General features: G+C 43.9%; 1 long non-coding RNA gene across 1 annotated transcript in view; it reads left to right on the top strand.

The window, feature by feature from the left end:
• Positions 1 to 17,617, top strand: part of LOC141140386 (uncharacterized) — a 90,602-nt gene that overhangs the window by 68,931 nt on the left and 4,054 nt on the right. Inside the window, exon 3 of the long non-coding RNA XR_012243936.1 lies at positions 16,146 to 16,410. This is a non-coding gene — a long non-coding RNA (uncharacterized lncRNA). The remainder of the gene's footprint in view (positions 1 to 16,145; positions 16,411 to 17,617) is intronic.

Below are 17,617 nucleotides of genomic sequence, written 5' to 3'. Positions count from 1 at the left end.
GCACATGAATCGATGTGCAGGAACAAAGTGTGGATGTATGCCAATGCTCACAGAAAGCACATCTGGAGGCACAGAAATGACCGTGTAGTTGTGCAAAAAACATAGATATATTCATATACACACAGAAATATATAAATATACATATAAAGATAGAGCCCACCTATAAACACATATCATGTGCCTATGTTGAAGACATGTCATAACAGTGGGGTGGGAATATACAGTTTATGCAGCATGATGGCAGAAAGTGACGGAAGTGAATGCGTTGGAGTATGAGGGTGCATGTAGGCTGTGGAAGTACAGGAATATAGTGGTACTGGTAGCCAAAAATGGAAGTGGCAGACAGGTAGACTGATGAGGGATCGCACCTATCTACAAATGTAATAAGAATGTATATAATTGTATTTTCCTTTGTGGTGGTACTTGGCTGTCAGATGTGCCTGTAGTGAAAACAGAAGATGAGCAAGGGAGAAACGGAGTGCAACCTGAAGGGGGGTCCCTTAGGACACTGGTGGATTGACAGGATAAGGGAGGTACAAAGTTGGTGGGGAGACCTTGCAACTGACCTGTCTCCAGTGGGTATGTAGGAGCAGCTGCAGTCTGTAAAAGTCCTTCGGGGTAAAGAGCCGTGTGATCCTGGAAGTTGGAGGGGGGAGGAGGTGTCCTTAAGGTAGCTGCAGCTGTGGATACCTGAACAAGATGTGTCTTACTGCCTGGGATAGGCAAGTATTGTGATGAGGATGTACTGGAGGGTTTAAAAGTCTCTGGGGGGCGGGTCTGGGGGCGGGCTGGGAGTGAGAGTAGCCAGCAAGAGGGGGTGGGTGTGGCCTGCCATTGGAATGCACGCCATCGTGTGAGTGGGCGTGGTCGTGCATTCTAAGGGGCACTAGTATGACACCTGTCGGCTCCCAGGGTAGGGTGGGCTGACAGAGATCTTCCCGTGCATGAGCTGAGCCGTCGTGATAGACGGCAGGCTCATGCGACTCACATCAGCTAGCCCCCGGGAAGAGCATAGAGAGGAGGACGGCTCAGAGGAGGGTGGAGGAGTGGTTTCAAGCACAGGGGGATCTGTGTTCAGTGCACTGACACACGTGTGACGTGCAGGTATCAGATGCACAGAGCCACACACACACCCTCAAGTGTGCTTGCAACATAGACGTATAAAGGAGTTAAAATGGCCATTGTTACAACCAATTTTACTGTGTACAATGATGTAATGTAAATATAGTATAGCTATGTGATATAATTATAAGGTAAAACAGTGGTATTACGTAGTACGCTATATTGGTTGTGTAAATGCGGCAGAAGTAAATGATGTAGGGAGAGGTGGTGTGCTTAGACTGCAGGGACAGAAGTATAGAGGGTATACCGTATGGTGGAATGATAATTGGTGATGATACTCGGGAGGGGGGGAGGGAAAGGAACACAGGGACTGGGGGGAGGGGGGATGACTCTGAGGGGGGGGGAATAGGGGGAGGGGATGTTGGCAAAGCATGATGGTAATGATCCTGCATCTAGATAGACCTGTGGATTTCTAAATCTTCATTCATTCCATCGGGAACCATTGACCCAAAAGTGAAAATCCAGAATGATTCTTGTTTACAAAGTTTTCTAAATCTCCTCCCATTATCAGTGTCTTTTTTGATGGCTTCAATGCCAAACACTTTGAGGCCTGTTGGGTTGCCATTATGATGTTCTCTGAAATTCCTAGGTACTGAATAGCTGTGGCTTTTCTTATTTTTAATGGACTGATGGTACATGTTGCTATTGATAATGCTGCATTTATGTTCGCTGAATCTTGTGTTGTGCGCCCAACATACAGAAGGCCGCATGGACAGATTAGGACATAGACTAGATAGGTGGTGCCACAGTTGATGAACTGTTTGATTTTGTGGTTCTGGCCATCGGACCCCATGATTTATTTTTTACGGTGTGCCATAAAGGCAAAGGCTCCACAGTTTTTGGTTCCACATTTGTAGTTGCCCTTCTGGTCAAAGATGGATGTCCAATGGCCAGTGGGGGTCTTAGTTTAGCTCTGAGGTTTTCGTGCTCTGCTTGGAGCTATTAGACTTCTAAGGTCTTTTGATTTTCAAAACACAACTACCAGTTTGGATGGTAGAACTAGGTTGAGGATGGGATCTTGCTTGAGAATGTTCCAATTCTTCTCGATAACTCTCTGTATGTCGAATGCTTTGGTATTATACTGTGTACTGAATCTGATGGAGTTAGAGACATTTCTGTCAGTAGTACGCTTGTTTTGACTTCTTTTGTTGGCCTTCATTGCCATAGTGACTGAGGGATGTTCGTCGTACTGTGTCCAATATTTATAGAAAGCTTGTTTGATGAGAGATTCTTCATAACCCTTCTCGAGAAATTTCTTTTTTAGAATGGACCCTTGCTTTTAATAGCCGCTTCTTTTAGTGCAGGTTTTCTTTAGCCTGCAGAATTGCCCGTAGGGTATGTTGTGGATCCACTTGGGATGGTGGTGGCTTTTGGCATGGAGGTAGGAATTTCCAGCACTGGGTTTGAAATGGGTTTTATACATAATCATGCCTCCTTCATCGATTTGCAGGTCTAGATCCAAAAAGATGAGTGATGTGTTGTCGACCACATGGGTAAAGGAGATACCATATGGATTGGAGTTGCAGTGTTCCAGAAATTTGTTTAGATCCGTATTTGATCCGTTCCAAATGATGTATCAATGTATCTGGTGTAGAGGGCAAGTTGATCTTTGAAGGGGTTGTTGGCCCAGATGAACAGGTCTTCCCACATGCCCATGAAAAGATTTGCTTAGCTAGGGGCAAATTTTGCTCCCATAGCAGTCCCCCTGGTTTGAAGAAAGAACTCACCCACAAAGGAGAAGTAGTTGTGGGTGAGGCAAAATTCGATGGAGTCGAGGAGAAATTTGGTCTGTAAAGGGTGTATGTCACTCTTGGAAAGAAAGTATTTGGCTGCTTCTATGCCATATTTGTGTTCAATGGAGGTGTAGAGAGAAGAGACATCCAATGAGAGCCATTTAAAATGCGGTTGCCATGAGAATGATGAAAGGATGTCGAGCATATGTCCAGAATCTTTTACGTACGATGGTAGTTGTGTTACTAAGTCTTGTAGGAAGTGGTCAATGTAACAACCTAGATTGGTAGTTAGGCTGTCGATCCCAGCAATAATGGGTCTGCCTGGTGGATTTGTCTGGTTCTTATGAATCTTGGGGATGTGGTAGAAGTGGGGAGTTAGTGGATGCTGTTTGTTTAGGAAGAGGAATTTGCTTTTCGTGATGACTCCATTTTCCCTAGCTTGATTTAGTAGGACTTCAAGGGAGGTTGAAAAAGATGGTAGTGGATCAGCAGGGAATTTCTCATATGTGTCGATATCCCCAAGGAGTCTCAAGGCCTCTGCCAAATAGTCATCTCGATTTTGGATTACTAGACCACCGTATTTGTCGACTTGCCTGATAATGATGTCTTCTCTGTCCTGGAATTTCTTAAGGATTTCTTTGGGGACTTTGTGATCCTTATGTTTACGGATTTGTCACTGAAGCAGTTTTTTTTTGACAGATCCTTTTAATTTCATCTAGCACTGTCTCATAGAAGATTGGAATGAATTTTCCTTTTGCCCAATGGGGATGGAAGGAAGACTTGGGTTTGAAGTCGCTGTGTGTGATCTGTTTTTCCATGAGGGCTAAGAGTTCCGGTTCTGTTTCATAGTCCTAGCAGGCTCCCTCCTGAAATAGACTCTCTAAATTTTGGAGTGCGTTGTCCGTATTTAGTGCAATGTTGTCATATGGAGTACTTTCGGATGAGGATGGTGCTTCAGAGGGTGATTCGCAAAGGGCGAAATACCTTTTTTATCGTAAGATTTCTCGTGTACCTATTTAGGTCCACAAAGATCTCAAAAAGGTTTGGGGGGTTTTTAGGGGCAAAGTTGAGACCCTTACGAAGAATATTGAGTTCTGTGTCATCGAAGACTGAACTAGATAGATTAAAGATCTTAATTGTAGTGTGTGTTGGAGTTATCTTTTCCCTCTTTTTGTTGCTCTTTACTCCCCGTCGACCTCTTCTTCTCCATCTTCTCTTTTTCTCACCAACCTCTGTTGAATTTCCAGAGGGGTTTCTTGTTGAGCCGTGGGGTTCCAGCTTCCCACAGCTCCCGCTTCTAAAAAAATACAAGGTAGTGTGTTTTCCATCGGTTTTAGCTGGGTAGGTGTATTGTTCATCTGCTGGCTGGTGTGATAGTCGGTTGTGTTGGTACCTGGCGGTAGAGTGTGGTTCATGCTTTTTGTAGAAGTGGTGGCAGAGTCATTAGTATGTCCTTGTGTTTGCTGGGCTTTGGCTCCTGATGATGGAGTTCGGCCATTTTCTCTGTCTAATTTTTTAGCCCATTTATTTTTGTCGTTGTGGGATGAAGGATTGTAGGCTGCTGTCATCTGGTGGTCTCACCGGGTCAGAAGATACCCCTCTTTCCTTTTCCCTTGAACGTTATTTGGATGTTTTTGTGGTTGAGAGTTTCTGTGTGATCTCTGACTTGTGGTGTTGCCCTTGTTGGTGTTGTGTTTCGTGTGGCGTGGAGGACTCATGGGGCACATGTCATTTCGAGGGAGTGATTTTGGATTTTGTGTAGGAGAGCCATCGCCATCAGTAGGTCTTTTCCATTCAAATTCACGCCCATACAGATAGTCTAATCTGTCCCTCTCAAATTTGCCCGACTTCTTGCTGATGAGATTGGTTTCAAAACTAACCATGTGGTCATTTAGTAGCTAGGATGTAGTTCTCCTTCCATTCCACTTCCTGCAAGAGATTCAGGGTAGGGGTAGTGTCCTTTAAATAAGAGGGAATTTTAGGAATACGTGACTGTAAAAATTAATCTACATACTTCCCAATTCTCAAAGTTAGCGAGTCAATGCCACTAATAATTGGCCGTCTGGGAAGTTGTATAGGATTCTTATGCACTTTGGGAAGATAGTATATGACAGGTACATGTGGGGCAGCTGGAATGAGATATGATCTCTCCTTCTTATACAAAAAATAACAGAGAAGGATGAGGCCTGTTTCCCTGACTTGCTTTCAAGAAAAAGAATTTATGGTAACTACAAACATCTTATCATCTTTATCATCCATTAAGAGGCACAGGGTTTATCAAAATTTTTGAACAGTCTAACAGTGCAACTGAGGGGTGGACAATTGCAGCTATGGTCAGTGGTGTATTTTGGTTTCGTGCTGCCCTAGGCAAGACTAAAATCGAGCGACTCCCCATCTAAATTTGTCTCACCACTTCCTTTCACATGAGAAGTCCAATTGGATTTGCCAGTCTGTTTTTCAGGTGGACCCAATTGGACCCTCCAATCTCCTCTATGGAGCAGCGGGTGTAATCACCAATCCAATACAGTCTGCTAAAACAAACGGAAGGGGATCTGTTCCCCTCCATCTGGGCGGATTGGATCAGATCGCAGTTGGGTGTAAACGGACAGCAGAGTTCTTTTACATCCGATCGCCCATAGAGCAGAGTGGGCTTCACGGAGGGCGTGCGTGGAATACTGTATAGCAATGGACAGGCAGGCAAGTAACTTTAATGCAGAAGAGACAAAAGCATGTCTCTTCTGCATTAAAATTCCTTCCTGTTCGCTCATTTTACAGCTAAGGACTAAAGTTCTACTTTAATGTAGGTCTTATTTGTGCTACAGCTGGGGTGCCCAACTTTCTGCCAGAGAATGTGTACATCAGCATGATGCTATGTGGGCAGGACCTTTGCAGGAGGAGCATGACCTCAAAGCACACAAGCACCGAATCACTCCAGTTCTCCTGCCCACCCCATAGAAAAGCAGTCTAAGTGACACTGCAACTACTGTTGCTTAATAGCTAAGCAGCAATAGTTGCAGTGTCACTAAGAATGGTTTTCGATGGGGTGGGCAGGGGGAGTGAAGTGATTTAGTGCTGGTGAGCTGTGAGGTGCCTCACCCCCCATTCTCCCCCCAGTACACAGAGCTTCCCCCACTCCCAAGCTCCCCCTCCCCCCCCCCACTACAGAACTCCAACCACCCCTAGCCCACCAGTACACAGTGCTCTCCCTTTCCTCCCAACCCCAGAACAGAGCTTACCCACCCCTTAGCCCTCTAGTACACAGAGCTCCTCCGGCCCCACATTCTCCATATACCACAGCATACAAGCAGGATCTGCTGCTGCAAAGTTTTATTACTTAGCTCTTACTTCAGTTTATCAGCATCGGTGCCACTCTCCCTTCCTGTCCCATCTGAATGACGTCACGTCAGAGGCCAGACTAGAAGTCACCTGTCAGTGATCTCCTCCTGACAGAAAATGCAATGTATGTACAGTAGTTTAGACTGGTCCCAGGTGCAGAAGCACACTCAGGCCCCTGCTGCAGCTCTGCTTTGTGTCTGTGCATCTTCAGCCAGGAGACTTTAGCACAGGCGCTGAATGTATGCTGCACTTCACTTGTGCCACGCCCCTCCTCCAGTAAATTGTTACACCCCTAGCTTCTGCCCCTTCCACACCCCCTAGTCCTGGCCCTGTTGCCTGTCACCATGGTCTGCTGTGCTGGATAAATGGTTAACCAGGCTGGGAGCGATGGTGCCCCCATGAAAAATGCCGCCCAAAGCAAACACCTTGTTTGCCTCGCGTGAAATACACCCCTGGCTATGGTGGGAATTTATCAAAACTCGAAAAACTAGAATCTGGAGCAGCTATGCATGGCAACCAATCAGCTTCAGCTTGTTCAGTTAAGCTTTGAAAATGAAAGATCAAAGCTGATTGGATACCATGCACTCCTGGTTCTGGCTGCTCTGGTTTTAATAAATTCCCCTCTAAGAGATCTAACATACAGTATGTGGAGATCATACTACAAGCGTGTCTGAAGGAATCAACACCTGAAATAACACTAGATGAAGAAGGGCCAGCCAATATGAAAATTTCTATGACCAATGGGTGGACTTCTAGGGTGAACATAGTTCTCCAGACTGGGAGAAATTATCACTACTAAGGGGAAAAACTATTACCTCAAAGACCTATAGGCCAGGACCAGCCAACACTAGGTAAAACAACACACTACTTAAATGGGGGAAACTCAACCAACATTTAATGTGGTTAACATAAAATAAATGTTTCCTGGGCCAAGTCCTAAGGAAATAACAGATCTCTAAGCAGCACCACACAACCATATTTCCAATAGCAAAAAAAACATTTGGACAACTACAGAAAATGCTTAAGCCTAGCATACCTAACCCTTTACTTTGGGGAAAGAAAGTTTGGACTGACAGAACAACAACAGCCCAAGACTTAGGTTGAACACTCCTAACTCTAGACATCAAGGACATGGAGATCCATGATAAGAAAGGATGTTACCTGATAGATAACTAATTTCTTAAAGTGATTATATCCAAGAATTTAAAAGCCATCATTGTTTAAATTCCAAGCCCATCCCACTTGGGGTAAAAGGGGGGGGGGTTGTAGCAGGGTAACAGTGTTTCCTGGTTGCTGACCCTCCAGGATTGACCCTACAGGACAATCTAATAATCAACATTTCCTTGCGGGCAAGAAAAGAGGTGCATGCGTGCAGAAACCTCACTGTACAAAGTGGGGATCATTAGAAGAAAGGATCTGAAAGCTAACATCTTGACTCTAGGAAAGAAAGTGTGGTCAATCAAAACTGTCCAGCATAGGGAGTAGGTCACCTAATGTAATGCAAAGGGAGAACTTAAATCTTTTCTGAAGGTGCAGCAGAGGTCAGATAAAAAAAAACGTTCCACAGGGGAATCCCCCAACAAAAACAAATTCAGAACGGTCTCTTCTGGAGAGTTTGGCTCAAGGATTAGTCAAGAGGATATCTCCAATAGGGGAGTCTTTCCAGGATGAAGGACCATACCTGTTCTAGTCAGAGTCCAGCTGATATCATCCAGAGTAGCTTGGTGCCTTCAAATTTCAGACCCCTTAACTCACAGGTGCAGATCAAAAAATGTCTAAGACCATGGTAAATGAGAATTCCTTAAACAATCCCCCAAAAGGATGGTAATTCATATCTAGACAGGTATTGTAGATGATAGAACTCTCAGCCTGTACAAACTGAAAATGAAAATCTAGGAACTGACTCTCTTCAAGAGAGGCCTCGATTCCTCAGGAGAGGGCTAAGGCTGATAAGAATGAAGTACTACAAGAAGTGCATTCATCCATGATGGAAAAGTACTCTTCTGAAGCAAGGACTATGAGTTTGAATTGGACACTATTGCCAAAGATAGGCTCCTGTCAGAGTAGGAATCAAAGATCACAGGTTGTGGGAAATGAATGGGTATAAAGGAGAAGCTACAGGTGGAAGCCTAAGTAATCACACACATAGGTTGGACTAGATGGACTTGTGTCTTTTATCAACCTCACCTACTATGTAACTATGTATATAAGGAGGTAAAGTATCTAAGAGAGCCAGTAGGATGAACAAACAGGTCCTTACTTAATAACTTGGAGCTGCATCTTCATGCAGAAGGTTGAGCAGATGGGATAGAGGGCTTCTGGCTTCACAATCTGTATCATGAGTGGGAGGTAGGCCCTGCTTACTTTCAAGGTGCTACTGCAGTAGTAGATGTTCTTCTGTCCTATCCACAGATCACCTGCATTGAAGAAGGCATATATTCAGAACACCAGTAGCATCAGGAATGACGTTACCAAGGGCAGGTCCAAAGATAAACTTATCTTTATAGGACAAGAAAATCAGATGTTCCTTGTTCCTTGTACAAATCCTTGATGTCCTAGGTATGTAGCCAAAGTGCCTTACACATACGAACAGACATCACACCAATGTGAGACACAAGTATGGATGCTTGTAAGAGGCCATCACAGCTGAAGCGCAGGGCTCCAAGCCTTTGTTTCAAAAACTCTAGGACATGAAGGTTTGTCCTTTGAGATGGAAGGATCCATAGTGACATTGGGCTCCATTCACAAATGCATCTTGCATGCTGTGTTTAGGTGTTCGGACACATTTTTCCTAAATATTGCATACGATTCTGCAACAGTCAATTCACTATGCCGTTTTGCGGTATTTCCTGAAAAACGTTAATAACACTCGGTAAATTCTGTATGAAAAGGCGTTAAACTCAATTCACACATGGAAATAAATAAATGCATGCAGTAATTAAGTAGTGGTCCAGGTATGCGGTAATGAAGGAAGTGATGACTTTCATCATCACACCTGAATGGACAAGGCATGGAAATGTTTAAAAAGTGGCATCAAATCACAATCTAATGAGCATTTGGCTAGTATAACCTAATTTTCCAGCTATACATTGCATTGTTCTCCCCTACATCCCTAATAGAGCGATTTGAGGCTAATTTGTTGGATTTTCAGGCCATTCTAGGAAGGGCGAGGAGAAGAAGGATGGTTGTCATGCGTCCAAGCTCCTTTAAGCAGCGCACCTTACTGGATGATTTTCCTGAAGCAGAAGTGCTCTCTAAATTTCATCTATCTAAGGACCTCATTATGCTTCTCTTTGGGTAATTAAGACCTTTTCTGCAGTCCACCACACTGCGCATTAATGCCATACCACCCTCAACCAAGCTGCTGACTGTCCTGCACTTTCTGGCCTCCTATCAGATGGTAGTGGGAGAGGTGGTGGGGGTATCACAGCCATCTTTCTCCTGTTCTCTTGCTAAGGCCCTGTAGGGTTTCAGGCAAATTGCCCCCAAATATACCTACCTGGCTACCACACATCAGAAGTGGAATCAGATTAAGAACGATTTCTATGCAGTAGCTAGGATTCCCAATGTCAAGGGTGTCATGATATTGCCCCCTCTGATAAAGAACACATCTATCGCAATAGAAAGGGGTACCACTCACTAAATATACAGGTTGTCTGTGATGCAAATATGTTCATCAGAAATGTCGTCACCGGCTTCCCAGGATCTGTCCCAGGGGCGGATCCAGGGGGGGGGCAACGGGGCAATTGCCCCCTCCGAGAAATGCAGGTGACTGAGAGCAGGGTGTGTGAGAGAGCCGCCGGGCGGCTCCGTGAATGAGAGAGCCGCTGGGCGGCTCGGTGACTGAGAGAGCCGCTGGGCGGCTCGGTGACTGAGAGAGCCGCTGGGCGGCTCCGTGACTGAGAGAGCCGCTGGGCGGCTCCGTGATTAAGAGAGCCGCTGGGCGGCTCGGTGACTGAAGGAGCCGCTGGGCGGCTCGGTGACTGGGGGAGCCGCTGGGCGGCTTGGTGACTGAGAGAGCCGCTGGGCGGCTCCGTGACTAAGAGAGCCGCTGGGCGGCTCCATGACTAAGAGAGCCGCTGGGCGGCTCGGTGACTGAAGGAGGCGCTAGGCGGCTCGGTGAATGAGGGAGTAAGTGAGGGAGCCGCCGGGCGGCTCCATAGGCGAGGGAGAGCCGCCGCTCAATGTGTTTGTGGGCGGGCTGCTGCCTGCTGACCAATCAGGGAGCCGGTGGGCGGGGGAGCAGAGAGATGACATCATCTCTCGGTGCCCGCCCTGCATCCCTGCAGTTCAACTTCCCCCCCTCCATGCAGGCAGCTGCGGCAGCAGAGAGATTACATCATCTCTCTGCTGCCTGTCTCTGGGACACAAGAGACCACCTTAGCAGGTGGCAAGTGACAGGCGACGTGGCAAGTGACAATCCGCAACATGTGGCAGGCTACGTGGCAAGTGACATGGCAAGTGACAATCCGCAACGTGGCAAGTGAAAATCTGCATCTGGTGACAGGCGACGTGGCAAGTGACAATCCGCAACGTGGCAGGCAACGTGGCAAGTGACAATCTGCATCTGGTGACAGGCGACGTGGCAAGTGACAATCCGCAACGTGGCAGGCGACGTGGCAAGTGACAATCCGCACAGTGGCAGGCGACATGGCAAGTGACATGGCAAATGACAATCTGTAACGTGGCAGGCGTCGTGGCAAGTGACAATCTGCATCTGGTGACAGGCGACGTGGCAAGTGACAATCTGCATCTAGTGACAGGTGACGTGGCAAGTGACACACTCGGGGCTCCCACTGATTCTGCATTATGGTGAGTTAAACTATTTAATTTTTTATAACAATGTAATTATGGTAATAATGCGCTTCAATCATCCTGACACCATAACAACCATGGTGCCGTGATGATTGAAGCGCCAACACCAGCCATTTCCCCGATAAATGTACCCCAAAAAAATTTATTTTCTGGCAGTGCCCCTCCCGAGACTAGACTCTGGATCCGCCCCTGATCTGTCCACGATGCCTACATATTAAGGCAATCACAGCTCTACCACCATTTTGACATTAATAGTATAACCAGAGGCTGGATTCTTGGTAAGAAAAACTTTTAGTACCAAATATGTCTCAATACTTGCCACATACATCATACATGAAAGTATATGCTCACTCCTCACACCTGGCACACCACTGTGTTCACTCCTCACACCTTGCACACAAAATATACACAGCAGATTTTAGGCCTTGGCTATTTAAGAAATGGCTAAACCAGATACTCAACCTGGTGTACCATTTCCAACTAAGCCACTTTATATATGGCCTAAGGCCTTCACATTACAATCATGTTCAGAAATGAAAAACAAGATGTAGTGAAGAAATGTTACTGTTATTATCCACTCATCAAGATACACTATTGCTGCTAGAAAAATAGCATGTTGAAACTGTATTGTAGGTGATTTTGGCTATCCTTGTCTGCCCTGGTTGCTAACAGCATTCTTGAGGTGCTCAACCAGACAAGACGTGTCATTGAGCGGACCTTTGGGGTTCTTAAAAGCAGGTTCCACTGCATCTCACTATCTGGTGGATTTCTGCGCTACAGCCCTGAATTGTTGATGACATGTTTTCGGCCTGCTGCGTCCTTCCTAACTTAGCCCATCGCGCGCAGGAATGCTCCTGGATGGGGACCCTATTCCACCAATCCCTGAATCCTATCATAATGAGCGTGGCCATCAAGTCTGACAGCGCTTCATACAAAGCTATTTTTCAAGGTATGCATCAATTCTTATTCTGTATATCTTACCATGTAGTGAAAAGGCTGTGGTTGTTACAAAGGAACACAGAAAGTGGCCCCATATCAGGCTGGACTGTAACCCTCTCACTTCAACACAAGCTGCTTGTTTCAGCAGCTTGTGTTGAAGTTCTGAGCCCTTGCTTGAACATATGTGATATGTACTGATCTTTGGAGATATCTTAGGTGAAAATATACACCACACAAAACCATTCTTGTATGTTTGCTTACAAAAACAAAGAAATAAAAAGATAAAAGCAATATGTTAGCCAGCAATAATATTATTAGGTCAAACAACAGTGTTAAAGCAGAACTGTGCAAATCCACTGTATTTAGTCTTGAAGTATATGCCAAAGAAATGTAAATGTCCCACCCCACTTTGATACTCACTGCTAAACATCACCTCATCTTAATGATGAGGCGATGTTTAGGCTCAAGAACTAGGCTCAACATTGTCTAGAATGGCAATGTTGGAGATGTACTAAAGCTGCAGCACATACAGGTGTTCAAGCTTCATAGAACAAGCTTAATGTAGAAGCTGATTGGTTAGTATGACCAGCTGCACCTGATTCTCTGTGGTCCAGTTTTAGTAAATTGCAGTCAATGCCTATTCTCCATATCCAAAAAGCACACATGTGGCAAGCACACCGCATACAGCAATTACAAAAAGAGCATCCCAAAGGACTTGAATGTGTAACTAAGGGCAAAACCATTTTTTTTTCATTTTGGATACAGTAATGTAGTGCTAAAACCCACATCAGTCTGTTTTCCCCATCTGGGTCCCGTTGTTGAGATTCGCTCTCTATTGTTTGGATGACAAAACAAAGTTTAGGCTTTTAGAGTCCTTTTACTCTCACTGATAAGGACAAACATTAGAAATATAGAGTAGGGATGGTCCCGATGTTCAAATCGAACGTAAATTCGACTCGAACATCGGGTGTTTATTCGCAAACAAACTGAACATATGAGGCAAATGAAAAAAATGGGCTTTGAGGTAACCAACCTTGGGACTTTAATTGTGTTTATTATTTTCTTATTATCTTAAATATCAAATCATCAAGAATCTAGGTATGTACTACATATTTATTTATATATTTTTTTGTATGTCCTCTCATTTAATATTTAAATTTCTATCTATTATACCATTTATATGCCTTTGTATCATTATGATAATAATTGATGCACATTGGATTTATGGGTCTGTATCTAAACTCAAGTATTTACTTTATGTATTTTCGTAATTTCTAGTCTAATATGATGCCACATGAAAAGTCTCCTGAAGAAGCTCCAATGAGCGAAACATGTTGAAAAAAGTGGTATTTCTTGTGATATTTCACTGAATTTTACGAATTTTTTGTACCGAATCATGTCTTGTGATTTTTTTTAACATTGTCTAAATAAATAAATTTTGTTTTACCTAGATTCTTGATTTGATATTTAAGATATAAACCCCGAGGTTGGTTACCTCAAAGCCCATTTTTTTCATTTGCCTAAATATTTGGGATGTGGTGTTTTCACATTTGGTCCCTCCTTTCCTAGTTTTCCGAACATATGAGGCATTTGCGCCAAATTCGAGTGCCACAGAGCGCCTCATAATGCACTGCGAAATCGCAGTGCATTGACGGCTGCTGATTGGCCAAAGCATGCACCTGACCTGCATGCTTTGTCCAATCACAGTGCGATCTGCCTGGAGAGATATGATTGGCCAAAGGCAAGGTGCCTTTGGCCAATCGTGGCTCAGGGGGCTAAGTTCATGTCCCACCACACTATATAAGGCTACTTACACGGCGGCCGTATGTAGTGTGATAACATGGAGAGATTGAAATAACTTGAGCTAGATTGGATTTATAGTATATATGTGTGTGTATATATATATATATATATATATATATATATATATAGTGCATTCAGTGTAGACTATATATACAGTGCAGGCACTCTAGTATATATATTTATACAGTGCAGTCAGTGCAGAGTATATAATACAGTGCATTGAAGTGGTTAGGGGGAACCCTATGACAGAATTAAGAAAAGAAATGGCATGGGGTCCCCCCAAAATCCATACCAGGCCCTTTGGGTCTGGCATAGTTTTTAAGGGGAACTCCATGCCAAAATGTAAAAAAAAATTGGCATGGGGTCCCCCCCAAAATCCATACCAGACCCTTAGCAATCGAGAGTCCCCCTCCTGAATCATACCATCCCACTTGCCCTCAACACCAATGGCCAGGGTTGTCGGGAGGAGTTCCTTGTCCCCATCAACATGGGGACAAAGACCCCAAAGCATGTTAAGGGCATGTGGCCTGGTATGGTTCAGGAGGGGGGGGGCTCGCCCACCCATCCTGTCCTCTGGGCTGCATGCTCGGATAAGGGTCTGGTATGGATTTTGGGGGGGAACCCACGTAGATTTTTTCCTTAATTTTTAATTTATATTGCCGGGACCCGCAAGTAAGTTTAAATTACATTTTTCCTTTAGAAATGTAATTTTGCTGCGGCACTGTTCTATACACTGCACAGATATTTAAAGGAATATTTAATTTTTATTGTTTCACATTAAGCATTAATAAAATCACAGCTCCTGAAAAAACAGTCAATTTAAAAACTTTTTTTTTGCATTGATACAAGTGCCCTGGGGCAGTACCCAGGTCCCCATACACTTTTTATGGCAATAACTTGCATACAAGCCTTTAAAATGAGCACTTTTGATGTTCGTGTCCCATGGACTTTAATAGGGTTCTACTGTTCGTTTTGCCTGTTCGCATGTTCTGGTGTTCGGCTCATCCCTAATAAACAGAGGGAATCTTCCTAACAGGGCACAGACAGCAAAAAAAGGACAGATATTCTAACCCCTGTCTGCTGTATCCAAAAAAATACAAAAAAAAAAACCTTTAAGTTACAATTTCTTGCAGTGCAATACAAAAGTCACATATAAAAAAGACACATTATGCAAAAAACTGGTGGCTAGAACTTAACTTTATAAAAAAAAAGGCAACAGCAGAGGGAGAGGCAAAATTAGGTGGTGGATAAACACCAGAAGACTTGTTAAGCCACTGTCTGCGTAAGTCAAGTTTCTTTTGGTGATAGTCTGTTTTACTTGCAAACAATTCCTGCATTCATGCCTTCATGCCCCTAATTTAGTCTTCAATGGGCTTTAAATGACCCCCTAAGATTTCAGGATGTTCTATCTGTGCCTGGAGGAACCTCTCACTCTTCTGTTGCTCATAAACAAGTTGTTCTCGGTCCAAATTACGTGTACAACATATAGTATGTGCACCTCCCAAATTGGTGTTAGCATCTGCTACACTTTGACTTAAATAGATTTCTTTATTTTGGCAACTTGAAGATGGTGGCAGAAGATTGACTACCTCAACACTGTCATTAGGCTCCTGGTCTTGAGACTGGTTGATGTCATCATTCTTGTCAGATGCAGAGAAGCCTAGATCTTGAACATCTGCTGCTTCAGAAAATAGTAAGATGTTTCCTTTCTCTGTGGGGTCATCTGCAAGAGAACAGATACTGATTAAGTCAAAGATGGCCCATGTCCTCCCCATCTTGAACATTTAGTCCATGATAAATCCAGCGCTCGCCAAACATGCTCTATGTTCACCTCTAGGGAAAGTTTGTCTAAAGAGCATTGTATTCTAAAGGAGGGGGGATTTCCTCCTGCCAGCATACAATAGGAGTGCCTGGGAGAACCCAGCATCAAAATTGAACAAGCATCTAGAATATTTGTGAACATAATTTACTTACCTCTCTTGTTGCGCAAGGTATCGAAACCTTTGGCCAGCCCTAAAACTGTCTCTTCATGGATTGAAGGCACCAACATTTTTTCATAGTCCAACATCTCAACAGAAGCTTGTAATCTGCCACCAGTTTTTTGTCTAGAAGAAAAGAGATAAGCAATGATGCAAACAAGTTAGACATCTACAGTAAGATGTACAGTAGAAAAGATGAAGTGCCATTTACTTGAGACAAATTCAAGACATCTGTAGTCATGCTTTCTAATGTCAGTACACATCATCAGACTAACCTGCCTTCCTTATCAATGCCATTTTCCTCTTGATGTTGCCCTTGGTGTCTTGTTATGTCTTTTTCACATTAAGTTCACTACGGGGTGCTACACCCACTGCATTTACAGCTCTTATAATTTTTTTCCACTGCTTTTTCTTCCAGGCTTGGTCACCCTTAAGCATGTGGAGAACCACCGACTTGTCAAACACAGCAGCCAAATTCTCAACCAATGCCACATTCTCTGCATATGTGAACTTCAGATTTTGTTGTCGACCATCTGAAGATTTCCTCTTGTTAGGGCTATTGGCTTTTTGCTCAAAACTGCTGTCACCGGAACTTTCATTATGTTGCTTTTCTTGTATCTTGAGAGAGCGGTCTTCGTGCAAGCATCACTGCTGTCAGTTGAGGGTTCCTCCACACAGGGCATGTAAGTTTGGTCAGCATCTTCATCATCCACTTCTGTACTGCTAGCTGTGTAGTTGACTTGGTTCAGAGTTAAATAGTGTTTACTTCTCTCTTGAATAGTTGGCCTTTGAGACTCATCTTCTTTGTCACTTGCCAAGATGGTGGAAACGTGCCAATGACAAATCTGCTGAGAGATTTAGAGGACTAGATAGACATGTGCAGAATGGAAAAATGTGTTTCGTTATGGATAAATTTGTTATGTTACTAATTTTATTTTGTGAATTTGTTTCGGTTTAGTCTCATTTAGTTTTGTTACTGAATTTAAAATTTTCAGAATGATTCAAATTTGAATCAGTTGAAAATGTATTGAGCGATCCAAATTCTGTGTGAAGAATAGCTGGTTGTTAAGGAGTGGACCAGATTCCCCACTGACAGTTGAATGTAAACAAAAGAATGCTGACAATGAAAAATAAAGGAAAAAAACAGTGTTGCCCCCCCATCCATAGCAGGCCCTTTGCGTCAAAATTTTTTAAAAAATAGCATGGAGTCTCCCCCAAAATCCATACCAGACCCTTATCTGAGCATGCAGCTCAGCAGGTCAGGAAAGGAGGGGGATTAGCGAGCGTCACTCCCATCCTGAATCATACCAGGCTACATGCCTTCAACATGGGGGGAGTGCTTTGGAGTAGAGTGGCTCTGCCGCCTCCAAAGCACCTTGTCCCTATGTTGATGAGGACAAGGGCCTCTTCCATACAACCCTGGTCGGTGGTTGCTGGGGTCTGCGAGCAGGTAGCTTATTTGAAGCCCCAGATCCCGCCCCTCCCCCTATGTGAATGAGTATGGGGTATATTGTACTCATTCACCAAAAAAAGTGTAAAAAAAAAAATAAAAACACAGACAGTTTTTGACAATTCCTTTGTTATAAAAAATATAAACCATGTCCCCTGAAGTAAATCCAGCATCAATCATGATGAACGCTGCCACCAACCCAAAAAGAAAAGAGAGGTCCGCACCCGATGAAGGCTCCCACCGCCTGACAGCTCCGCCGTCTAACAGTTTTTAAATAACTAAGGAGCATGGGTTGGCTGTGGCGTTCATTGTGATTGACATTGGATTTACTTAGGGGGACATTGTTTTTGTTTTTTACAATAAAGTAATTGTCAAAAACTGTCTTTTTTTCTTGTTTATTTTTTAATAAGTAGGGGTACAATGTACCCCTACTCATTCAT

This window comes from Aquarana catesbeiana, linkage group LG04 (genome assembly GCF_042186555.1).
Source record: "Aquarana catesbeiana isolate 2022-GZ linkage group LG04, ASM4218655v1, whole genome shotgun sequence".
NCBI classification, from domain to species: Eukaryota; Metazoa; Chordata; class Amphibia; order Anura; family Ranidae; genus Aquarana; species Aquarana catesbeiana.
The sequence above is the reverse complement of the archived record's forward strand: the minus strand, read 5'-3'. Positions and strand labels throughout refer to the sequence as shown.